General features: G+C 38.1%; 1 non-coding gene and 2 pseudogenes across 1 annotated transcript; 1 reads left to right on the top strand and 2 right to left on the bottom strand.

The window, feature by feature from the left end:
- Nucleotides 1–3942: 3942 nt before the first annotated feature.
- On the bottom strand, nucleotides 3943–14119 carry LOC132178032 (7-deoxyloganetin glucosyltransferase pseudogene; annotated as a pseudogene).
- Nucleotides 14120–18871: 4752 nt separating this feature from the next.
- On the bottom strand, nucleotides 18872–23768 carry LOC148586264 (uncharacterized; annotated as a pseudogene).
- Nucleotides 23769–23838: 70 nt separating this feature from the next.
- On the top strand, nucleotides 23839–23945 carry LOC132180161 (small nucleolar RNA R71). Its single transcript, XR_009440054.2, has one exon. It is a non-coding gene; the product is annotated as a small nucleolar RNA R71 (small nucleolar RNA).
- Nucleotides 23946–27048: the final 3103 nt, after the last annotated feature.

Genomic DNA, 27048 nt, shown 5'->3' with positions numbered 1-27048 from the left:
AAATTTTAAAATCAAGTATATATATACCTGATTTTTGATAGTTGATCGGGAATGGCTTGGTCGCCGGAGGGAGCAGCGGCGGTACGGACGTCGGTTTTAGAGAGAAGCACCACAGAGGGAGAGAGAGAATCACCGAGAGAGAGAGAGAGGCCTAGAGAACGGCCGGGCTAAGAGAGAGCATGCGGGTGAGAGAGATGCTGCGCGCAGAGGGATGGAGAAACAAAAATGGCGGATGAAATGGGTCTCTATCTGCTGAGTTGCGTGGGGGAGAGAAAGAAAGAGAGGGAAGAAGGAAGAAAGAAGGGAGAAAGAAAGGAAGAAAAGAAAAAAAAAAAAAAAAAAAAAGCGAGGGAAGGCGCAGCTGGCTTGCACGCCTTCCTGAGGAGAACTCTTGACGTGCCATTTGGCACGTCAAGAATTCTTGACGTGCCACATGGCACGTCGAGAACTCTTGACATGCCACGTGTGCACGTCAAGAACTCTTTTAATTTTTAATTTTTTTTGTAAGAATTTGAATTTAAATTTAAAAAATATACAATTTTAATTTATACCATTATTTATTATATCAATTTTTTCTCTTATATAACACATTATCCATACAATATACTTAAAACTTATAATTAGATGATAAACAAATTAATACTCTAAACGTACAAATAATAAAATTCATTTGTTTAATTAATATTACTAGCTAGAATTATTTATGCATGAGAATTTCATATCATATATATATATGTTTGATTCATATGCATGTATTAATATTAATTGTACAACAGTATATAATTATAATACTAAGTAATTGGCATGCATGTGATATATATATGTATATACTAATTAATTTAGACTAATATGATAAACTATAATTTTCCCATCCAATAAAAATTAATTTTTAAAGCCAATTAACATTAATTGTTTTTTAATGCATATTTTTTTATATCAAAATTTAAATTATTTTTGATATATATATATATATATATATATATATATATAATTTAAATTTTTTTGACGTGCCATGCATGCATGACACGTCAAAAGTTTTTGACGTGCCATGTGTGGCACGTCAAAAAATTTTAATAAATAATTCCAATATTTTATGTTATTTAAATTATATTTATTTTAATTTTATTAAAATTATATTTACTCTATCATATAATTTTTTCCTCTTATACAACACATTATCCAATTACAATTAATTAGAGAATAAATAAATTAATATTCTAGATGTATAGATAATTAGATATATCCATTGACCGACCACATATGTTGTGTTTGCCGAATTCATGTAAGGCTTGCGGGTCTTATAAAATAAATGTATCAAGTATGTTTTATATATTTTTTAAAAAATAATATGGTTAGCTATCATCTTAATATTATTAGACTGATCGATTTATGCATGCATGATAATTTTTTAAAAAATTATCATTACGAAGTAATTTATACTAATGATAATAAACTATAATTTATACTAATGACAATAAAAATTAATTTTTAAAGCCAACTAACATTAATTGTTTTTTAATACACCATTTTTTATATCAAAATTAATGTTAATTTTTTTTTACAAAAAAAAAAAAAGTTTTTGACATGTGTAATTGACACGTCAAAAATTTTTGACGTGTGGATTCTACACGTCAAAAACTTTTGACGTGTCAATTACACACGTCAAAAGTGTTTGACATGTTCTTGTGACACGTCAAAAGTTTTTGACGTGTGAATTTACACGTCAAAACTTTTTGACGTGTCAATTTCACACGTCAAAAACTTTTGACGTGTTACAGCACGCCACGTCAAAAATATATCTGTTGACGTGGCAAACATAAGTTACTGTTTGCCACATCAAAAAATACCATTTTTTTTGCAGTGACACTTTGTCCAAATAAATCCTTTGGTCCATGTAAAATGCTATATATTGACCATTGCCCAAATAAGTCCTTATTAAGTCGGCAATTAAATCCCAAATATCATTCATTTCTTCATACTTCATTAATATCAGTTCCTTATCACACACAGAGACTCATAATTTCAGTAAGCATAAAGTTATCCCTAATTTATAAGACTCAATGATCCATAAGTCATTTCAACCTTAGGATTCTCTACCACAAATATCACCCTTTATTATAAGATATCTACAAAACATATATTACTCTAATTGTTTTTCTCTAAGATATACTACAATCCACTCAGCCCCAAAAATTCCTTTCAAATTTCAAACATGCGTGGGAGAGTTTCATGAAATAGGCACACGTGTACCTAGAAAGATCAAGATTTCACATATATAATATCTCTAAAGCAACCATTCATATGAAATATACATACATGCGTATGTGTTTGTGTAATATACTTACATCCTACATCAGTGCGTACACTTGGATTGTACCCCAAAGCAACTACCAATATTTCATACACGAATTAGCTATTAAGAGATTAACTCAAATCTAGTACTTACCAAATTTCTGTGGGCATTCAAGGATTTGGTCTACTAAAACATCATCATTTACAAAATTTTCATTCATGCAGCCAATAAATCTACTAACGTACGTAACAATTACTTTCATTCAAACTTAAGAGAAATCAAGAGAGAATAACCGAAACTTAAAAGAGTAAACACAGCATGACATGAGAGAGATAAATAGTCTCCTTGATTTCTCTTCCTTCTCCTTCCCTGGTTCATCCGCTCTTCCCCTTTCTTCTCTTCACTATCTTTTTCTTCTTCCCCTTTTCTCCTCTCTCTCTCTCTCTCACTCCTTTTCTCTCGGTTTGTCTCTCCCTTCTCTCTCATTTGATTCGGTTGCTAAGGGATGATGAGAGTGTTACTTGGCGAGCCCGGAACCAGCTCCTACATGCCCGATGACAAGTGGTGTTATTTGCCATCAAGCCAATTTGCTGCGAAGCTGAGAAGAATTCGTCCATGCATCTTGACACACCATTCTTGTAGGTAGTCTTGCTGTCAAAATATACAACTTTTTATGGATTAATTTGCTGTCCACGTGTTTATACAAAAGGAATTGCAACCTTACGTAACTCCTGTCCTAAAATAACTTTGTATAGTAATTATTCCAGCTCATCTTCTCATGTTTTTGTTTTTGTCAGAAAATGTAGTTATAAAAATTTAGAATTAATCCCTAATGGGCCTAAACTTTTTTTCTTACTACAACAGTACAACATATCCAAAAAATAGTGGCCTAATAAGATCATTAATCTTCTAAAATAATTCAATAAATTTCGAGTTCTATTAACTGTTTGATAGCTTGACCTATCAAGCTTAAAAAAATCATAATATTTTTCAATTTTACTCTGAATGATATGAAATTTAGCTTGCAATTTTCCTTGTTTACACGTCCACAACATATCCAAAAATTACAACTCAAAACTTTTTGATACCTTAAAAGTCATCCGAATTGCCTATGATTTAGTTTGTCGGAAATTTTTGTTTTGACACTTGCACTTTCTAAAAATTACAACACTCCTTCCACAAGTGTCCAAAAATTATGAAACTATTTTTAAAATCTTCATATCTTATCATTCTATAATACCTTACAACAATTTTGTTTATTTCACTTAATGAAGTATCGGCATCTAAAATTGTGTGGCTTCTCTCCACTTGGCTTGCTATATCATTAACTAGTCATTCTTACCATCTATCAAATTAAGTTCATCTACTCAACTCCATGTAGGTCTTACAAATATTGAAAATCCCCCTTCTCCTTGATATTGAGATTATCCGTTATTTTATGAGATCAATTTCGTGGTATTACATATACATTAAAAAAAAGCATATCAAAAGATAAACTAATCAAAATTAGTCTATAAGAAAATAAAGCCAAAACTGCCACCGGAACTATAGTAGCCTATATAAAATGGAAATAGAATATAACAAATATATATGTAGAAGGATCCACCCATAACAAGGGAAGAGCCAATTATTTGCTTCTTCTGTTTGGTTTAAACATTTCCAGCAAGGAGAACATCAGCAATCAACTTGTCCAAGTTCTGGTAAGAAGAACCACCAGGCTTGGCAGCCTCTTGTGCCTTACTCTTCCACTCCATTACCTTCCTCTTCATTTCTTTACCTTTATCACCCTCCATTAACTCCCTCACAAGCTTCTCAACATCATCTCTCTTAACATCATTATCTATCTCCATCCCAATTCCCCATTCAGTGCAAGAATACCTGCAATTTGTCTGTTGCTCGGCAAAAAAGGGCCATGAGATCATTGGCACTCCACCACACACACTTTCAAGCACTGAATTCCATCCGCTATGCGTTAAAAGCCCTCCAATCGAGGGGTGCTTGAGGATTTCTTCTTGAGGACACCAACTTGCTAGCATGCCTCTATCTTTCGTTTCTGTAAGAAACTCAGGAGGAAGAACAGCTGAATCGCCTGCAACAAGATCAGGCCTTATAATCCACAAGAAGGGTTTCTCACTGTTGCCTAATCCCCAAGCAAACTCAATGAGTTGTTGAGGCGTCATGACAGTGATGCTGCCGAAATTTACATAACTACAGAGTTGGGCTTTCTTGAATTCAGCCACTCCACACATCCAGGTTCTTCTTTCCGTAGATGGGAGGCTATTGATTTCAGCTGTTGATCTTTGATCTGGTCAGCAAGCAATGGAAGTGGACTAACGGTGTAGATGTGAGGAAGCAAAGAGGAAATACCCTCCAAAACATCTTGTTCAAAGTGGTCGAACATGCTCAAAATTGTTAAACATACTGCTGATGAAGTCCCTAAAGTTTCTGTTACTGTGATCGATGGTAGTCCCTCTGAGGCAAAAGTCTCTGGTAGTGCGATCGATCGCACTACCAGAGCATCTGAATTCTTCTAGTCGTACTGTATCTCTTTCTTCTAATGAAAACAGATAACTCTTTAAGTCATCTGTTTGCATTCTACTTCTCTTATTCTCTTGTTATTACTTTTAGATTAGTATTAAGTCTTATGTTAGGATTATGTTATTAGTCTTTGAATTCACATCAACTTATCAAAGTTGGTGATGGATTATAATTGTATGTTCTATTCTATTTAATCTTACTGAGAAAGCAGCACAATTTATTCCGCAAAATCACGTTCTCTAAGAACTCTTTTATGGTATCAGAGCCATTATAGGCATACGCCCCATAGCTCTTCTTTCTTAAGCTGCTTTCCTTTCTTTTCACCTCTTCTCCTGCATCACACAAACTGCTCTCCTATGGCAGCCAATACCCCCTTCTCTGCTCCTTCTTTTTCCCCACCTACACTTTCTCAATTCAATGGAAAGCTTGAAGGTCCAAACTATCTTGGTTGGAAAACTCAATTCATGCCTATCCTGCGCACTCATGAATTAGTAGGCATCGTGGATGGAACCGAACCATGCCCTACTCAATTCATCACTGATGACAGTGGAAAAGAAATTCTCAATCCAGAATTCACCATCTGGAATAGAAAGGATCAATGCATCCTCAGTTGGATAAATGTCACATTATCTAAGAAGGTCTTGTCCATAGTTTATGGACTTGATACTTCCAAACAAGTCTGGTCAGCCCTCGCCACCAGGTTTGCTAATGATTCTAGGTCTCGAATTGCCAATCTCAAAAGGCAATTGATGAGTCTTCACCAAGGCTCCTTGACTTGCTCAGACTACATTCAATCAGCCAAAACTTGGTCTGATCAACTAGTTGCTGTGGGAAAACCTATCTCTGATGAGGATCTTATCTCATTCCTTCTCAATGGCCTCAATCCTTCCTTCAATAGCTTTGTCACCACTGTCTCCCTCCTAACCTGAGAGAAACAACTCTCTCTTGATTATTTCCAAGAAGAACTCATCAATCATGAAATATTGATCAATCAACAAGCAGCCTCAACAGTTGACACTTCAACCTTTGCCTTATTTACACAGAAGCGAGGTCAGAAATCATCCAAGAACCGAGGTGGGTATCCTCCCAGAAATTTCAGTCCTAGACCACCTGTTGCCCAATTCCCTGCTGCTGCCCCTGCATTCAGTACTGCTACTCCTGCATTCACCACAGCTCCAAGGTACAGCAGGCCTCCTAGTCCACGGCCTCTTTATTCTCCTACTCCAAGGTACAATAATGCACCTGCTTTGTTGCCAACTCCTGGCACTCGTCAACCATCCCGCATGTCATGTCAAATATGTGGAAGAGTCAATCACCAAGCACTAGACTGCTACTATAGGATGGATTACTCCTATCAAGGACGACATCCTCCTCCTCAATTGGCCGCAATGGTGGCTCAATCCAACACTGCCTTTGAAGACCCTCAATGGTTTGCTGACAGTGCAGCCAACACACATATTACTCAAGACTTGGAGAACCTCAATATTCAAGAACCATTTCAACAACATGACACTGTTGCCGTGGGGAATGGAACAGCACTTACCATAGCAAACTCTGGTTCTGCCACTCTTCAATCCCCTCATTCTAATTCTATCTTTAAACTAAACAATGTCTTACACTGTCCTAAATCTGCTGCCAATCTAGTCTCAATTTAACGTTTTTGTGTAGATAATTACTGCTTCTTTATTCTAACATCATCTCATTTTTTTATCATTGATCTTCAGACAAAGGCAATCCTCTTGGAAGGCAAGAGTGAGAATGGCATGTATCCTCTCAAGCTGGGTAGGAAGTCTCACAACAGCAACAAGCCTTTTATAGCTTTATTAGGAATAAGAACATCATCCTTAGTATGGCACTTTAGGTTAGGTCACCCTTCTAATGATGTAGTTACTTGAGTTGTTCGAGATAACAATTTAGCTCTTTCGCATTCAAATTCTGTTTCAAATTCAGTTATCAATAAAAATTTGCTTTGTGGTTCTTGCCAATTGGGTAAAAGTAAGAAACAACTTTTTCTCCATCTACACGTGTCTCTTTATTTCCTCTTCAACTTATTCACACTGACATCTGGACTTCTCCCATACTGTCAATTAGTGGATACAAATACTATATAGCTTTTATGGATGATTTTTCAAGATTCACATGGATCTATCCCTAACACACCAAATCAGAAACCTATGATGCATTCCTCAAGTTCAAACTTCTCGTTGAAAAATAATTTTCTAGATCCATTAAAGCAATCCAATCTGATGGAGGAGGAGAATTCACATCCCATCTCTTTCAAACTTTCCTCCAAAACAATGGAATTGAGCATAGAAAAAGCTGCCCCTATACTTCCCCTCAAAATGGTCTTGCCGAAAGAAAACTAAGACACATTCTTGAAACCGGTTTAACCTTATTAGCCCACTCTCACCTCTCAAATAAATATTGGGTTGATTCTTTTCTGACTGCAGTGTTTGTCATTAATAGGTTGCCTACACCCACTCTCCAAAATATGTCTCCCTATTCTAAACTCTATTCTAAAGCTCCTGACTACCAAAGACTTAGAGTCTTTGGCTGCTTATGCTACCCATTGCTCCGGCCCTATAATGCCCACAAACTTGAGTATAGATCTAAGCCTTGTATCTTTTTAGTTTACAACTATGTAGGTTATAAATGTCTTGATCCAGTTACAAACAAAGCTTACCTCTCAAGACATGTTGTGTTTGATGAGACTTCTTTTCCAACTAAGGATCTTGCAGCTGCACAATTTCCTTCCAAGCTGCATGCACAAGGTGATTCTCCTTTTCCTTTACCTGTTTTGTCTACTTTCAATACTAACCCCTACCTAAGTTCACCAGCAAATACTCCTTTTGACACTCAACCTCCTCCCACTACTGACTCATCACCTACTGCACTAATCGTACCTGCTGATGAACCAGCTGCTACTGCAGCAACCCAAGATATTCAGCCATCACATCCTATGCTTACCAAATCTAGGTCACATCTCCTCTCAAATCCACCCTCAATAGTTCAACACTCATCCACTTCTATAGAACCAAACCCTACCTCAACAGCTGCTACCCAATCTCCTCTTCAACCATCTCACACAATGATTACTAGGTCTAGAACAAGAAACCTCAAACCTAAAACCTTTTCTGACTACAAGATGTTCTCCTCTAGGTATCCACTACTTAGTTTTCATACTGTATTACCTGAGTTTGAACCAACTTGCTATAGTAAAGTTGCTCTTGATCCCAGGTGGCAAGATGCCATGAATCTTGAATTTAATGCTCTTCTCTCCAACAAAACATGGACTTTGTGCCCTCGGCCACCTCATCAACATGTTCTTCATAACAAATGGGTGTATAAGATCAAGAGGAAGTCTAGTGGTGTTGTAGACAGATTTAAAGCTAGACTAGTTGCAAAGGGTTTTGAACAACCCTCTGGAGTTGATTACATTAAGACTTTCAGTCCAGTCATAAAACCCTCCACCATCAGAATTGTACTAGCTCTAGCAGTCCATTTCAACTGGGTGATTAGACAGTTGGACATCTCTAATGCATTCCTTCATGGATCTCTCAATGAGGAAGTGTATATGGAACAACCAAAGGGTTTTGTTGACAAGGAGAATCCAAAAATGGTGTGCAAACTGCAAAAGGCAATCTATGGTCTCAAACAAGCCCCTAGAGCCTGGTTTCATAGATTGTCTTGCTACTTACTTGATATAGGCTTCACTGCCTCTCTAGTTGACACTTCTTTATTTGTTTTTCTCACTGGTAACATTAAAGTTTTTATGTTGATATATGTAGATGATATAATCATCACTAGGACACATCCTCAATTGATTACTAAGATTATTGGGCAAATGCAGAAGGAATTTCCTGTTAAAGACTTAAGCTCTCTAAGTTTCTTTCTTGGCATACAAGTTACTCGAAGCTCTACAGGGCTTCATCTCTGCCAAGCAAAATATGTTACTGACATCCTCCATAGAACCAAGATGACTGAAGCAAAGCTGCAAAGTCTCCATGCTCGTCTAGTTCTCAGTTGTCCAGATTAAATGAGAGTCCCTGCTTGATCCTTTTGAGTATAGAAGTGTAGTAGGAGCTCTTCAATACTGCACTCTAACTCAACCTGATATCGCCTTTTCTGTGAATCAGCTTTGTCAACATATGCATCATCCAACTGTTACTCACTGGTCAGCAATTAAGAGAGTTCTCAGATACCTCAAGAACACACTCCACCATGGTTTGTTTTACTCCCGCACCAACCTTCAACTGAATGCCTTTTGTGATTCTGATTGGGCTAGCTGTCCAGATGATAGGAGATCTACGTCTGGCTTTGCAATCTTCCTTGGTAATTGCTTAATCTCTTGGAGTTCAAAGAAACAACCTGTGGTCTCAAGATCAAGCACATAAGCTGAGTATCGATCGCTTGCAATTACTACTACTGAGCTATTTTGGTTACGAATGTTATTTCAAGAGATATAAATTCCTCTTCCAAAGGCTCCAGTTGTCTAGTGTGACAATGTAAGTGCACTATCCTTGACTACCAATCCGGTTTATCATGCTAGAACAAAGCATATCGAAGTTGATTATCACTACATCAGAGAAAAAGTCCTCAACCGAGACATCATAGTATCTTTCAACTCCACAGCCGACCAAATTGTAGATGTTTTTACCAAAGGATTATCTTCAACTCGATTCCTTTATCAAAAGTCCAAGCTCCAAGTGATTCCATCCCCTTTTAGCTTGACGGGGAATGTTAAACATACTGCTGATGAAGTCCCTGAAGTTTTTGTTACTACGATCAATCCCAGTCCCTCTGAGGAAAAAGTCTCTGGTAGTGTGATTGATCGCACTACCAGAGCATCTGAAGTCTTCTAGTCGTACTGTATCTCTTTCTTCTAATGCAAATAGATAACTCTTTAAGTCATCTGTTTGCATTCTACTTCTCTTGTTCTCTTGTTATTACTTTCAGATTAGTATTAAGTCTTATGTTAGGATTATGTTATTAGTCTTTGAATTCATATCAACTTATCAAAGTTGGTGATGGATTATAATTTATGTTCTGTTCTATTTAATCTTAATGAGAAAGCAGCACAATTTATTCCGCAAAATTACGTTCTCTAAGAACTCTTTTAAAAATGATAGCTGAAGCTTTTGAAGCTCTCTCCACTTAACGAATGATGAAGTGGAGCATGACGTCATTCTCATCTGTAGTTCTAATGAAACTTGGATAATCCTTCAGAGGGATGTTTTTCATCCCGGGAATCCAATAGATTGCGGTTTCTAAATACCCATTTGTTAGATAGCTTGCATCTGCATGTGAATCAAATGAAAACAAGCTATATATTAAACGCCGGCGTATAACTGGATAAATAGTATTAATGTTAGCGAGCATGTTACCTTTGAGGGGAGTTAAACCTCATTCAACAAGATGGCGGCAGTGCATATAAACCAAGAAGCCGCAGGCGCTAGGCGTCCAGAAAAGAACATTTGGAATTCCAAATTCTTCAGCAACTTCGAATGCCATGGAACCGTCAGAGATGATACACGTCACAGGCGGCGCATTGGAAGAGGAAGCATCGTTGAGTTTGGAGAGGAGGTTGCGGAGTTGGACGAGGCAAGTCTTTGAGGTGGAATCGAAAAGAGCGGGGATGTCTTGGCTAACATCGGCGTCTGAAGACGGGAGGCCGTCGAGGATGATTTCAAAGCGGAAGTCTGACAAGCCGTCGAGAGAATTGGAACCTCGGGACTTGAGTAAGCTCCTATGATTGTAATGGGTGTTGACAAAAGTAACATGAAAGCCCTTATGGTGGAGGATTTTCACTAGCTTGAGCATTGGGTTTATGTGACCCTGAGCTGGATATGGAACGCAAACAACATGAGGTCTATGTTAGAGATAATGCAAAATGTTTTTGTATTACTTAGCTTGTTTGTTGAGTAGTGGGTTAGTGGTTCCTATTTAGTAGCTTGTTATTTGTTTCAGCATTATCTTAATTGTATGAGTAAAGATTTACGGTTGCCTCAAGCGACATTTACAATTTTCTTTTTTAATTATTATGTTTTAATTAAAGAAGATAAACATTAAAGGGAAATTCAAATTTGAGATATTAGCACCAAATTTAAGACATTAGCACCAAATTTAGGATGATTGAATCCCTTTTGGGTGATACCATCCCTAAAAGATTAACTTTCCACCCCTAGGTTTTAGTTTTGAATTCAAAAACACGTTTTGAGGCATTAGAAACTAAATATTAATTCATAAAAATTTAACTAACAAAAAAAATACGAAATTGGGGAAGAGAGAGAGATTTCTACGATTTTTTTTTTTTTTTTTTAATAAAGCCACATTAGACTTTGGTAGACATTTGTCTGACTCTTGGCAGCCAGATAGCAGGGCTCTAATTGTATGCATGTTGAGTCCTCAAGTCTAGGAGTTTACTAGTAGTAGTTAAAGTGGATCCTTGTTTTTAGGAGTAAGTAGTTTAATTGTAGTCTATTTAAATGTCTTACATTAATGAATTATCACATCAGTTTTATCTAGAATATATTTGTTCTCACTTTGTTTTACGTCTCTCATCCTAACAGTTGTAGGGAGAAGACTATTGCTTGTGCATCTATCTTTTTTATTTCCAACAGTCTAATCCCTTCCGAAATGGAACTCATTTTTCTCTCTCTCTCACGCACTCACAAACAAAGAAGCAAAATCCGACTTCTTTAAGAGAAAGCTGGGTTTTTCCAGGCCTTTTGTAGCCAAACTGGGTTCTTCTTTTTCTTCTTTTTTTTCCTTAAAAAAATTAATCTTACATGTGCAAACACAGATACCTACGCATGATGCCCGCCGGACAATACAAATAAAAGGGACGATGAGATAAAACAAAAGCAGATTTGTGTCTTTGGATTAAAGAAATAAGTATTCCAACTATTATTTGCTCTTCACTTAGCGCATGGGCATGCACATGTTGACTTTTGTTTAAAAGAAATGATAAAAATTATCATTTTGTTTTTTATTAAGGTTAAATACTTTATTTACACTTGGAGTTTCACAATTTTATTTTTTGACTTTTAGGATTTACTTTTAATCACAGGAGCTCCATGTCGTTTGCCTAAAGACCAAGATGATCCTTCCATCCACTTGCCATTAATAGACTTAACGGAAAGGGAAATGCTAGAGTCCCAACTTATTTGCACAATTTAAGTCCAACTTTTGCCTTTTTTTATTTATTTTTTATTTTTTTAAAAACTAAATAGCAATGAAAAAAATGTCTAAAGCAATAATATCTATTTTTGGTCCTTCTTTTATTTGATATTTAAAAAAAAAAAAATACAAAATGATACTTTTTTTCACAAAACTCATCCCTGCTTCTGACAAAACACTACCTGAAGTATTAAACCCAGAATACACTCTTTGGGAAAAGAAGGACCTGTGCATACTTAGATGGTTCATTGCAACTTTGACCACTCAAGTTGTTCCCACTGTCTATGGTTGCAAAACATCAACCCAAGTTTGGACTGTTTTGGCTGCCCGCTATGCCTCACCATCAAGATCTCATGTCACACAACTCAAACGACAATTGCAAACCCTGAGGCAAGGTTCCAAGACTTGCGCTGAGTTCATACGCACAACCAAGTCTCTCTCTGACCAGCTAGCTATTGTTGGTAATCCAATTATAGATGATGATCTAATCTCCTACATCATTGGAGAATTGAGCCCAATGCCTTTGTCATAACTTTTTCTATGCATACCAAGGATAAGTCAATGACCCTTGAAGAATTTCAATCCCAACTTTTGGGACATGAACAGCTTTTGGAGTATCAAACAGCCACTACTGAGCACACCTCCTTTGCTTTGTTGTCTCAAAAATCACCAGCCAAGCACAACAACTTTCAAAGGCAATTCCCTCCATCCAGGAACTTTTCTCAGAAGAAACCCCACAATTCCACTGCTGGCTTCTCTCAAAGCAGACCTTATTCTGGACCACCCAGCAACTTCACCAAAACACCACCCAGCAACTTCACCAAAGGACAACCCAACAACTTCACCAATGCCCCACCTTCCAATGTGGGCTCATCCAACAGGATTCCTTGTCAAATCTGTGGCAAAGTTAATCACCAAGCATTAGAATGCTTCTATTGAATGGACTATGCCTTCCAAGGGCGCCATCCACCATCAGATCTTGCTGCCATGGTATCCCAAGCCAATGCTATCCAAGATGAAGATCACTAGCTAGCAGACAGTGGGGCTAACATCCATATCACACCTGATTTGGGTAAACTAACCATACAGGAACCATACAATGGGAATGAGACAGTGGCAATAGGTAATGGTAGTGGGCTTGGTATCTCCCACACTGGTTCCTCCTCATTTCTCACCTCAAACTCCTTACTTTATCTTAATGACATTCTACATTGTCCTAATGCTGTTGGAAATCTTCTTTCAATAAACAAATTCTGTTGTGATAACAATTGTATGTTTGAATTAATAGCAACCTATTTTTTGATTGAGGAAAACCTTATGGGAAGGATCCTTCTGCAGGGGGCCAGTAAGGATGGTCTCTACCCTATCCAGTTGCAGTACTTCACCAAAAACAAATTAATTGCCCTCAGGTGTCACATTGGAGTCAAAGTGTCTTCCTCAATATGGCACAATCAATTAGGTCACCCCAGCCAACCTGTTATGCAGCATATCCTCAGCCAACATCACCTTCCAATGTGTTCAATTAAGTCGAGTCAGTCCCTTTGTGCTCCTTGTTAGTTAGGTAAGAGCAAACAATTAGTTTTTTTTTAGTCTATTAGAATTTCTCATGCTCCTTTAAAGCTTATTCATAGTGATGTATGGATTTCCCCAATTAAATCAATAAATGGAAGCACTTGCTATGTTCTTTCATAGATGATTTTTCAAGATATACATCGTTGTTCACTCTTAAACACAAATCTAATGTGTTTGAAACATTTGTCAAATTCAAATGCCTTGTTGAAAATTACTTCAATCTCAAAATCAAACAACTCCAAACTGATGGTGGTGGAGAATACACCTCAAAAACAAATTTCGGAGAATACACCTCAAAAACAAATTTCTTAGCTTCCTATCTACCAATGGATTTCTTTATAAGTTAGCCTACCCACACACTTCCCAACAGAATGGCATTGCAGAAAGAAAGCATAGACATGTCATAGAAACTGGCCTTAGACTTTTAGCACATTCACATCTTCCTTCAAAGTATTGGATAGAAGTTGTTAGTACCTTAGTTTACCTTATAAATAGACTACCTAAACCTACTCTCATGAACTTCAGTCCTTTTCTCAAACTGTTTCAAAAAGCACCTGACTATATTCTCTTGAAAACTTTTGGTTGTGCTTCCTATCCTCTATTAAAACCTTACACCAAACACAAATTTGAGTTTAGAAGCAAGCAATGTGTATTTTTAGGTTATAGCCCAAACCAAAAAGGATACAAATGCCTTGATCCCATCTCCAACTGAACTTATATTTCCAGACATGTAGTATTTGATGAAGTGTTGTTCCCGCTAAGGGTGGAGCAGCCACAACTTCCCCTGCAAGGGTTGATTCTCCCAAGTCAGGTATTGATCTTGATCCCTCTCAATTCATTCCTATTCATGCTTCATCACCAAAACCAATAAGTATGGATGATTCCCTCTCATCTATTTGTCAATGATAATACCACTATCATATCATCCCCCCCCCCCCCCCCCCTTTCTCAAACAACACACCATCCTCATCACCATTGCCAAATGACAGCAACATATCTTAGGACGCATCTCTCATCATTTAGTCACCTGCTCAATCTCCTACATCCATTTTCAACCCTGATGAACTATCTTTAGCTGCAGCACCACAGCCTGACTCTACTATCCTCTTTAATGATGCCTCCTTGCTTCAAGCCATTTCCCCTTCACCTAAATCCTCATCTCCACATATGAATACCAGATCATTGACAGGACTCTCCAAACCTAAAATTTTTCTAGACTACAAACTATACCACTCTCTTAAATCCACCAAAAATCCTTTCAAGGCCATGACCAGCTTTATCCTACCTCTAGTTCCCACTACCTTTGCCAAAGCTGCTCCCATACCTCAATGGTTTTCTGTTATGGAAAGTGAAATCCAAGCTCTTCTAGATAATGGCACTTGTTCCCTCTGTCCTAGACCACCAAACCACAATATTATCAAGAACAAATGGGTGTACAAGGTGAAACAGCATTCAGATGGCTCAATTGAGAGGTACAAAGCCAGACTTGTGGCTAAAGGTTCTCAACAGAGAGATGGAATAGGCTATAAGGAGACTTTCATTCTAGTCATTAAACCAGCCACTATACACATACTTATCTCTCTAGCAATGCATTACAACTGGCCACTCAAACAACTGGATGTATCTAATGCATTTCTACATGGTCACTTATCTGAGGAAGTATTTATGGAACAACCTACTGGTTTCGTGGACAGTAAGCTCCCTGTATGAAGCTCAAAAAGGCTCTCTATAGTCTCAAACAAGCACCTAAGGCTTGGTTTTATCGACTCTCACGGGCTCTACTCCACCTGGGATTTATTGGCTCCTTAGTAGACACATCCCTCTTCATACTTCATCGAGATTCAGTACATCTATTTATCCTAATATATGTTGATGACATTATAATCACTGGTACTGATTCCACTGTCATTGCATTAATAATTTCTAGTTTGCAACAGGAATTCAAACTCAAAGACCTAGGCTGCCTGTCCTACATTCTTGGCATTCATGTTTTGAGAGACAAGACAGGACTACATCTCAATCAAAGCAAATACATAGTTGATCTTCTTACATAGGTCAACGTGTCTAGAGCTAAGCCTTATGCAACTCCCTGCACCTCAGGGCAGAAGATGACAAAGCTAGTTGGTGATGCTCTCCCAGATCCCACGGCCTACAGACACATTGTTGGAGCCTTGCAATATTGCAATATTGTACTCTTACCTGATCAGGCATTGCCTATACTGTCAATAAACTTTGTCAATTTCTGCATTGTCTCACGACTACTCATCTTCAAGCTGCAAAAAAAGTTCTCAGATATCTAAAAGGGACTCCAGATCATGGTCTACATTTTACTCCTGGACTACTCCAAATACAAGCGTACTATGACTTGGATTGGACGGGTGATCCACTTGACAGAAGATCTACTACAGGCTACTATGTATTTTTTTTGAATAACTTAATCTCCTGGCATGCTAAGAAGCAACCAGGTGTATCTAGGTCTAGCACAGAAGCAGAATATAGAGCAATGGCTATTACTAATGCTGAAATCTCTTGGTTAAGAATGCTTCTCAAAGAGTTACATGATGTGCTCTGTTGTGCAAATTTATTTAACTCGCAAGTGCACGAATCAATTGTAGTTAATGGATTGCAAGTACGAGATCGAACCCATAGGGAATTGTATTCTTGAAAGCAATTTTAAATCTAAATTAATTAAACCCTAGTCTAGTTCCAAATTTTTGAGAGTTTTTTTTGTTTGAATGAAAAAGCCAAAGCATAAGCAATTTAAAGTGATTGAAATCTTATGACAAAGCACTAAGGTTTCGGAATCCGCACTCACAAATTCATAACAACATAATTTCATGATCTATAATATTCCCCAAAGTTCTCACATATAAATCTTAAGTTTGTTTTACTATTGCTTCAAAGAATTAATCAAAAGATCCCATATATCCATTCATAACCCAAATCACAAAAGAAATCCAATTTTTAACAAAGAAAACCAAGCAATCAATTGTATTGAATAATCTTAAATCATCAAGTGTATCCTTGAATCACAAAAGATATCCAAGAGTTATTCAATCCAATTGATTAGAAGTAAAACAATAGAGCAATTAAACCATTAAATTGGGAAATATTACATACATGAAACAAAGTTGCTAATCATAAGTGAGGCTTCATCTTTAACCTTAGTTGAAGGTTTAGCCTCTCATGTTATTGAAAGACAAAACAAAATTGATTGAATTCATAATGTAAAATCGAGTACTTACAAATAAGAATCACAAAGTAGAGATTCAAAAGTTAGGAAAACCTTAAACTCTCTTCTTTCTCCTCTGCAATCTTCAAATTCGTAGCCCCCTCAACTAATCTGATAATTCCCTATTTATAGACCTAAAACTTAGGGTTTTACAAGTTGAAATCGGATACAATTCGTCCAGGTTTGTACCATTTAATTACGGGACGATTTTGGAATAGTAAACGTCCGAATTAGGAAAATCCTATTTCACAATGAATTGTAGTATTTTGAGTTAGCTTTCCAACGCCACTTGAATCACCTCAATCGGATATGTGAGCGAAAAGTTATGGTCAAAATACTGAGACGTGTAGAATCTGAATTTGAATCCAATTCGAAATTTTATCCAATCTTATCCTTAATCCGATTTACCCATTTCTTGGATTTGGTTAAACTTAACCACATCATCTAGGTCTTCTCAAAGTATGTTTTCTTCCAAAAAGTAGTTTTTCTTCAACACCTACAAAATACTAAAAACACAAAACTAACACAGAACATCAGATAATAACACAGCTAAAGGATTAACACAAGTAAATTAAGGAGTCCAAATATGCAATATTTGGCACACATCAAACACCCCCAAACTTAACTTTTGCTAGTCCCTTAGCAAAACAAAACGAAAAATAGAATGAAAACAAAACAAAACAAAACATAAATCCTCTTTCGTGGGAGAGACGATTGCATTTAGCATATGCAACAAGCCTTTTAAACCCCTAGGCATCCCTAGTGGACGAGTGAAGTCTCGTGAGGGCTTAACAGGAATGATACCCACAAACATTGTAGTACTATGTTGTTAACAAGAAAGAAGCTTCACATAAACCATGGTTCTTATTCATGAGCAAACTTAAAAAGACAAACACCATCATCACTATCAAAAGGAAATCCAGAATCAAACCACTCATAAATGAACAATTTAGACTTCATATGTTCTGAAATGTGTAAAGTGTAATTAGCATACAATCATGAAGCTTTCAGCTTAAACTCAAGACAAGTTCCATAAAATTTGTAAGAATCCCTAACAGATGAAACAACCAAGGCAAGATATGCAATTTTCTTTTTTTTTTTTTTTTTTTGCAGACTTTGTAGTGTCTAACTCCCTTAAGCTTTCTAATTGACCCATGTAACAAGTGTTAGGCCAATGACTCCCGAGCCAGGTGGCTTTAGGGCACTAGATGTAAAACATCTCTAAGGGCTTAGTAACTTAAGTCAAAAAGGCTACGAAGCCAGACTAGCCATATTTTAAATCAATATTGAATTTCACACCTTTTGACACGAACACTCAATGCTTAATGAGGCAAGAGGTCCGGTTACTCATCGAAAAACTCAACATGATCTTTCTTTTCTTTTTCCTTCTCTTTTTATTTATTTATTTACTTTTTTATTTTTTTATATCTTGCAAGCCAATGGTTATTCATCAATAGGTCATCCAACAAATCTCAAAGAGAACAATCTTAAGCTCAAACATCATACCTCACAGAAAACATGCTAATGTGCTCATAAAAATTTATCTCAAAACAAGTGAAATCTCTTTTACCCAAAAATAAGTCAAAGGACTCAGACTCCAAATGACATAATGATGTGTTCAACCCTTTAAGAAAGCTAATGAAATGCAAACCACAGTCACAGTTTAACTCAAACTTGACAAAAACATAGCATAATTTTTTTTTCAATTTTTTTTTTTTTTTTTTAACACAAAAAGACAAATAAAACTAAACAAATAAAAACAAAAATAAATAGACAAAGATAGACAAAGTGTTTTTCCATACCCCCAAACTTGAATCACACATTGTCCTCAATGTAGGCAGAAACACAATACCAAGAGGTATAAGGAACCAGAGTGAGCAAAGAGACGACCCCCAAACTTACTCATAATAACACCTGTCCTGAAAAACACAAAAAATAAAACAAAAATGAAGATAGACGAAACAACACAAAAAATGACTAAAAATACCAAAGAAAAAGGAATGCCTCCCATAAGCGCTAAGTTTACAGTCTTCAGCCAGACTTTTCACTGCTGATGATTAAGTAGACGACGTAGGATCTTCCAAAGGCAATTCCTCACTCTCCGAAATTTCCAGTTCCAAGAATGGCTTCAACCGCTGACCATTGACCTTGAGAGCACTTCCATTCTTAGGATCCTGGATTTCGATGGCTCCATGAGTAGAAACTGCACGCACTATGAATGGTCCAGTCCATCGGGATTTGAGCTTTCCTGGAAACAGATGCAGACGTGAGTTGTAAAGGAGGACTTTCTGACCAACTTCAAATGATCTTCTCAAAATGTTTTGGTCATGGATATTCTTCATCTGATCTTTGTATAGCTTGGCACAGTTGTAGGCATCATTCCTCAATTCTTCTAATTCATCTAGCTGTAACTTCCTTTGCTCACCAGCCTTGGTGAGGTTGAAATTTAGTTGCTTTATAGCCCAATAAGCCCGGTGCTCCAATTCCACAGGGAGGTGACAAGCCTTGCCATACACGAGTCGGTAGGGAGACATGCCAATTGGAGTCTTGAATGCAGTCCGGTATGCCCACAGAGCGTCATTGAGTCGAAGAGACCAGTCCTTCCTTGTTGGGTTCATCGTCTTTTCCAATATCCTCTTGATTTCTCTGTTGGATATCTCAACTTGCCCACTTGTCTGAGGATGGTAGGGAGTTGCAACTTTATGAGTAATACCATACTTCTTCATGAGTTGCTCAAAATATCGGTTGCAGAAATGCTTCCCCCCATCACTGATGATGGCACGTGGTGTCCCAAAACGTGCGAACACATTTTCCTTCAAAAATTGCAACACGACTCTGTGATCATTAGTCTTGCAGGCAATAGCCTCCACCCACTTCGAAACATAATCCACCGCCACAAGGATGAAAAGATACCCATAAGAATTAGGGAAGGGACCCATGAAATCAATGCCCCAAACATCAAATAGCTCCACAATAAGGACCGGGTTCAGCGGCATCATATTCCTTCTTCCAATGCTCCCCAACTTCTGGCATCTATCACAGGCTGAACAGTAGACATGGGCATCACGAAAAATAGAGGGCCAATAGAATCCATTTTGAAGAATCCTCGCCATGGTCTTTTTAGAACTGAAGTGGCCTCCACATGCATGATCATGGCAAAAAGATAGGACATTTTGCTGGTCATTTTCAGGAATGCATCTCCTTATAATCTGATCTGGGCAGTATTTGAACAGGTAAGGATCATCCTAAAAGAAGTACTTCGCCCCAGCCAAGAATTTTGATTTGTCTTGCCTAGTCCAATGTGATGGCATTTGGGCAGTGACAAGGTAGTTCACTATGTCTGCGAACCATGGTGCAGGATTTTGAGAGATGTGCATAAGTTGTTCATCAGGGAATGTCTCAGCAATCGGCACAGCATTTTCATTGAAGTCCACAACTAGCCTAGATAGATGGTCAGCTACCACATTCTCGGAACCCTTCTTGTCTCGAATTTCAATATCAAACTCTTGCAGCAATAGAATCCACCGGATGAGACGAGATTTAGCATCTTTCTTTGACAATAGATATTTCAGTGCAGCATGATCCGAGTAGACTAAGACTTTAGACCCTAGCAAGTAAGATCTAAACTTATCCAGAGCAAACACTACAGCTAACAACTCCTTTTCAGTAGTGGAGTAGTTAAGTTGTGCATCATTCAGAGTCTTGCTGGCATAGTATATGACATGCGGAATCTTCTCTACTCGCTGACCCAAAACGGCTCCCATAGCATAATCAGAGGCATCACACATTATCTCGAACGGAACCCCCCAATTAGGTGGCTGAATGATTGGTGTAGAAGTTAAGGTCTTTTTCAGAATCTCAAAGGCTGTCTGGCACTTGTCATTGAAGTCAAAAGGAACATCTTTTGCCAATAGATTACATAGAGGTCTTGCTATCTTGCTAAAGTCCTTGATGAATCTTCTGTAGAACCCAGCATGTCCCAGAAATGACCGAACCTCCTTAACTGTCCGCGGGGGCGGAAGGTTAGATATTAGATCAACCTTAGCTCTGTCAACCTCGATACCTTTGTGGGAAATTACATGCCCTAAAACAATTCCTTGTTTCACCATGAAGTGGCATTTTTCCCAATTCAGAACCAAATTCTTCTCCTTGCACCGTACCAGCACCAATGTGAGATGATGTAGACCTTCCCCAAATGATGAACCAAAGACTGAGAAGTCATCCATGAAGATCTCCAGGTGACGTTCAACCATATCTGAAAAGATGCTGATCATGCATCGCTGAAAAGTGGCTGGTGCATTGCACAATCCAAACGGCATACGGCGATAGGCAAACGTACCGAACGGACAAGTGAAAGTAGTCTTCTCTTGATCTTCGGGGTCCAGTGGAATTTGGTTGTAGCCGGAGTAACCATCAAGGAAACAGTAGTACTCATGGCCTGCCAATCTCTCCAACATCTGATCGATGAAAGGTAGAGGAAAATGGTCTTTTCTTGTCACGGCATTTAACTTCCTGTAGTCAATGCACACTCTCCATCCTGACTGCACACGAGTGGGGACCAACTCATTTTCCTTGTTCTTGATAACTGTAATCCCTGCCTTCTTTGGCACCACATGAATGGGACTCACCCATTTGCTGTCAGAGATTGGGTATATGATTCCCGCATCCAGAAGTTTAATTACCTCTGCTCGAACTACCTCTTGCATGGCCGGATTCAACCGTCTCTGTGGCTCGCGAGAAGTTTTAGCATTTTCTTCCAGATGAATCTTATGCATCACTACTGCAGGGCTGATTCCTTTGATATCTTCTATTGACCACCTGATTGCTTCTTTATGCTCTCTCAAAACTTCTAGCAGCTCATGTTCCTGATCACTATCCAAATCGGCAGCAATGATCACAGGCAGAGATTCTATAGGATCCAGATACTTGTACTTCAGGGTGTCTGGTAGAGGCTTCAACTCCCGCTTGACAGGCTCAGCTGCTAATGAAGATGGATCAGGGGACGATGTCAAAGTAATTTCTGTAGTCTCCGTCTTTATCTCAGGCGTTGAGTCTAACAAGGCGTCAGCTTGTTCCAATAAAGTGTCCAGTGCCATGTCACTTCCCAGTGCAATCAGGCATTCTCCCAAGGGGTCTTCAATATCTGGTTCATTGACAGTTTTCTCTACTATCTCCTCAATTAAGCATGTGCTTCTGACCTCCTCATACTCAAATGGTTGCTTGCTGATATCAAAGATGTTCAGTTCCACTGTCATGTTTCCAAATGATATCTTCATGACTCCAGTTCTACAGTTGATTAGGGCATTAGCCGTAGCTAAAAAGGGACGCCCTAATATGATTGGAACTTGAATTTCTGCATTTTTCGTCTCTGTATCTAAGACAATGAAGTCCACAGGGTAGTAGAACTTATCAACTTTGATCAGGACGTCTTCAATAATTCCCCTTGGAACCTTCACAGATCTGTCAGCCAACTGAAGTGTAATTGAAGTGGATTTCAACTCTCCCAATCCCAACTGAACAAATACTGAATATGGCAGTAGATTTACACTAGCCCCCAAATCCAACAGAGCTTTCTCAACTCGATTGTCACCAATCTTGCAAGCAATGGTAGGACATCCAGGGTCCTTATACTTTACAGGCATCTTGTATTGCAAGATAGAGCTGACCTGCTCAGTCAGGAAAGCTTTCTTGGGGACGTTCGTCTTTCTCTTGATGGTGACCAAATCCTTCAGAAATTTGGCATAAGAAGGCACTTGCTGGATGGCATCTAGGAATGGAATGTTTATCTGCACTTGCTTGAACACTTCCAAAATATCATCGAACTTCGAGCTCTTCTTTGGCGGTTTCAGTCTTTCTGGATATGGAGCTTTGGGTATATACTTTTTGGAAGGATCGTCAGTTCGAAATGGCAATGTCCGGTCCTGTGTCTTCCGCAGGCTTGTCCAAGTTTTCCTTCTCTTCTGCAGCCTGAGTGGCCTCTTCAGGCATGACCACTTGATTATCCACCTGTTTGCCTGACCTCAGAGTGGTGATGGCTTGTACATGCTCCTGACCATGCATAGAGGCGGAGGAACTTCCAATCACAAATTGCCCTTTTGGGTTAGGCAAGGGTTGACTAGGGAACTTCCCTCTTTCTCTTTCCCCCACCTGATTTGCTATCTGGCCAACTTGCCCTTCTACCTTGATCATGGCCTGCTTAAGTTCTTGTATGTCTCTGCTATTAGCCATGTTGGAATTCCTCAGCTCCTGTATGGCTTGATTGGTGAAACCTTTTAGCTCTTGTACAGATTGGGAGTTGGAATTCTTGAGCTCTTGTATAGATTGGGTGTTGGAATTCTTGAGCTCTTGTATAGCTTGGGAGTTGGACCGGTCGACTTTTTCTATTAATGTTTTCATCATGTCTTCCAGTGATGACTGTGGTGCAGGCACTTGAGTGGTAGACTGATAAACAGGCGGTTGAGCTTGTTGAGATGACCTGAACTGATTCTGAGCTTGAGTGGTATCTCTTTGGTTCAATGGCTGATTCTGCTTCCAAGAGAAATTGGGGTGATTCCGCCACCCTGAATTGTAAGTTTCGGAAAACAGCCCAGTGGTGGGTTTTTTGTACTCATTGAAGGCATTGACTTGCTCAATTGGGTACTTTGTTGACAGAGTTGGGCAGTTTTGAGTGAAGTGCGTTTGACTATCACATAACCTGCATGCATCAACGTGGTAAGTATCTGCTGCATTCACTGGTTTGTTTAGGACCATAGTGTCAAACTGACGCCTGAGAACCTTGAACTCCTCCCTTAATTCAGCATCGTTCCTCACCTCATAGATGCTTCCTGTCTTGGGAGCGGGTTGTTGTCTGTCCCAACTATCTTGAAAATCCCATTGTTGCGCTCGTTCAGCCATTTCATCGAAAGTTTTATAAGCTTCATCCCCAGAAACACTTAAGAATTCTCTACCATTCATTGTCTCAAGCGAGTTTCGCTCACTTGGTGTTAGTCCCCTGTAGAAAATTTGAACTAGCACCTCATTCTCAAACCCGTGGAGTGGGCATTTTATAGTAAGCTCTTTAAACTTCTCCCAGCTATCGGTGAATCTTTCCCCTTCTTTTTGTCTGAAATTGGTGATCTGTAGACGGAGGGCATTGATTTTGGAAATTGGGAAGAACTTGTGGTAAAACTTGCTTTGCAACATATCCCAAGAAGTGATAGATCCAGGTCTATTGTTGAGTAGCCAGGATTTCGCCCTATCATGTAGGGACAGAGGGAATAACCGAAGGCGCACCGCTTCTGCTGGGGCATTTTGTGTATTAACAATGTCGCAAATTTCTAAAAAAATCCTCACATGAACATATGGATCCTCATTCTCTAATCCTCTAAATGCAGGAAGGTGGCCTATTGTACTCGGCTTCAGCTCGAAGCGAGTAGCTGGCAACACTATACATGATGGTGTGTTGGTAATATTGGGTACGAACAGCTCCCTGAGGGATCTAGGTTGATTTCGTTCTCCCATCTTAACAGACTTTTCCGAATCAGACTCGGAACTTTGAGAATTGGTGGGTGAGTTTGATGGCTGTCTTAAATTCTCTCTCGCCGTTCTTTCAATTTCGGGATCAAAAGTGTTTAACTCCAGATTTAAAGATCTACGACCGAACATGCAAAAAGGAACTAACAACCTAACAAACTAACAAACTAACAAACTGAAATGAATTGAACTAAATTAAATTATATTAAACTAACTAAACACAATTGCAAGCAGAAATTAATTTAAACAGAAACTAAAAACTCACAAAAAAGGACCAAAAGATTTTGGCAAAAATCTACTGAACTGTTGCGGTTGCTGTCTTGGCCACAAGTGTGCTCGATCGTAGCAGGGCTGTAACACAAACAAAACAACAACAAAAAACAAAAAGAAAAATCTTTTTTTTTTTTAATTTTTTTTTTTTTTTTGTGTATTAGTAACACAAATAAAACAAATTGCAGAAAAATAAAATCCTAATTATAACTAGTAGAAGAATAAAACCGATCTAGAAATAAATTGGTTTCAAAAAATAAACAATTCCCCGGCAACGGCGCCAAAAACTTGTTGTGCAAATTTATTTAACTCGCAAGTGCACGAATCAATTGTAGTTAATGGATTGCAAGTGCGAGATCGAACCCATAGGGAATTGTATTCTTGAAAGCAATTTTAAATCTAAATTAATTAAACCCTAGTCTAGTTCCAAATTTTTGAGAGTTTTTTTTGTTTGAATGAAAAAGCCAAAGCATAAGCAATTTAAAGTGATTGAAATCTTATGACGAAGCACTAAGGTTTCGGAATCCGCACTCACAAATTCATAACAACATAATTTCATGATCTATAATATTCCCCAAAGTTCTCACATATAAATCTTAAGTTTGTTTTACTATTGCTTCAAAGAATTAATCAAAAGATCCCATGTATCCATTCATAACCCAAATCACAAAAGAAATCCAATTTTTAACAAAGAAAACCAAGCAATCAATTGTATTGAATAATCTTAAATCATCAAGTGTATCCTTGAATCACAAAAGATATCCAAGAGTTATTCAATCCAATTGATTAGAAGTAAAACAATAGAGCAATTAAACCATTAAATTGGGAAATATTACATACATGAAACAAAGTTGCTAATCATAAGTGAGGCTTCATCTTTAACCTTAGTTGAAGGTTTAGCCTCTCATGTTATTGAAAGACAAAACAAAATTGATTGAATTCATAATGTAAAATCGAGTACTTACAAATAAGAATCACAAAGTAGAGATTCAAAAGTTAGGAAAACCTTAAACTCTCTTCTTTCTCCTCTGCAATCTTCAAATTCGTAGCCCCCTCAACTAATCTGATAATTCCCTATTTATAGACCTAAAACTTAGGGTTTTACAAGTTGAAATCGGATACAATTCGTCCAGGTTTGTACCATTTAATTACGGGACGATTTTGGAATAGTAAACGTCCGAATTAGGAAAATCCTATTTCACAATGAATTGTAGTATTTTGGGTTAGCTTTCCAACGCCACTTGAATCACCTCAATCGGATATGTGAGCGAAAAGTTATGGTCAAAATACTGAGACGTGTAGAATCTGAATTTGAATCCAATTCGAAATTTTATCCAATCTTATCCTTAATCCGATTTACCCATTTCTTGGATTTGGTTAAACTTAACCACATCATCTAGGTCTTCTCAAAGTATGTTTTCTTCCAAAAAGTAGTTTTTCTTCAACACCTACAAAATACTAAAAACACAAAACTAACACAGAACATCAGATAATAACACAGCTAAAGGATTAACACAAGTAAATTAAGGGGTCCAAATATGCAATATTTGGCACACATCATGCTCCAAAAACCTCCTCGATTATGGTATGACAACTTAAGAGCCATTGTCCTAGCTTCTAACCCTATCTATCATGCTCGAACCAAACACATAGAGGTTGATTATCACCTTATCAGAGACAAGATACTTCACAAAGACCTGGCATCATCTTATATCTCAACAACTAATGAGTGCGCAGACATGTTCACAAAAGGTCTCACATCCACAAGGTTTCTATTCCTTAGAGACAAACTAATGGTCACCTCTCCTCCCATCAGTTTGAGAGGGGTTGTTAAGGAAGTACACTACGAGCATCCCGTGGGTAATCGAGCACAATCACTTAAGCGCTCAATCACAGTACCAGAGAATACTAGAGCACCCGAGGGCAATCGAGCACAATCACTTAAGCACTCGATTGCAGTACTTGAGAGTACCATAGTGCAATACCATCCCGAGGGCGATCGAGCGCAATCACTAGAGTGCTCGATCGCAGTGCCAGAGCACAACCAATCGCCGTAAACTTCCTACTCCTATTGGGACTCTTACCACTCTTACTTATCTTTTATAATACAAACAGGTAACATTTAAGTAATCTGTTTGTATTCGATCACACCTCTTGTGATCGATTGTAATTAATCTTCTTGTATTAATTAGCGTAGATAGATACCTTATCACATCAATGCTTATCTTGTTAGCTTGATGTGATCAACTACAATTATAACTCTTCTCTATTTAAGTTCAATGAGAAAGCAGCAAAAAGTATTCCTCCTAAAAGCAAGTTTTCCTTGCTATCTTACTCATACGAACATGCTAGTGAGACAAAAGAGAACCCACCTTCTGAGCGGCCACGACCACAAGCGTTTGAAGTGTTGGGATCAATTTTTTAGGAAGAAGTTGAGACGCCCATGCTAGTC

The sequence above is a fragment of the Corylus avellana genome, chromosome 4 (genome assembly GCF_965113065.1).
Source record: "Corylus avellana chromosome 4, dhCorAvel1.hap1.2, whole genome shotgun sequence".
Classification (NCBI taxonomy): domain Eukaryota; kingdom Viridiplantae; phylum Streptophyta; class Magnoliopsida; order Fagales; family Betulaceae; genus Corylus; species Corylus avellana.
Note: the sequence above shows the minus strand (reverse complement) of the source record. Positions and strands in the feature narration are given on the sequence as shown.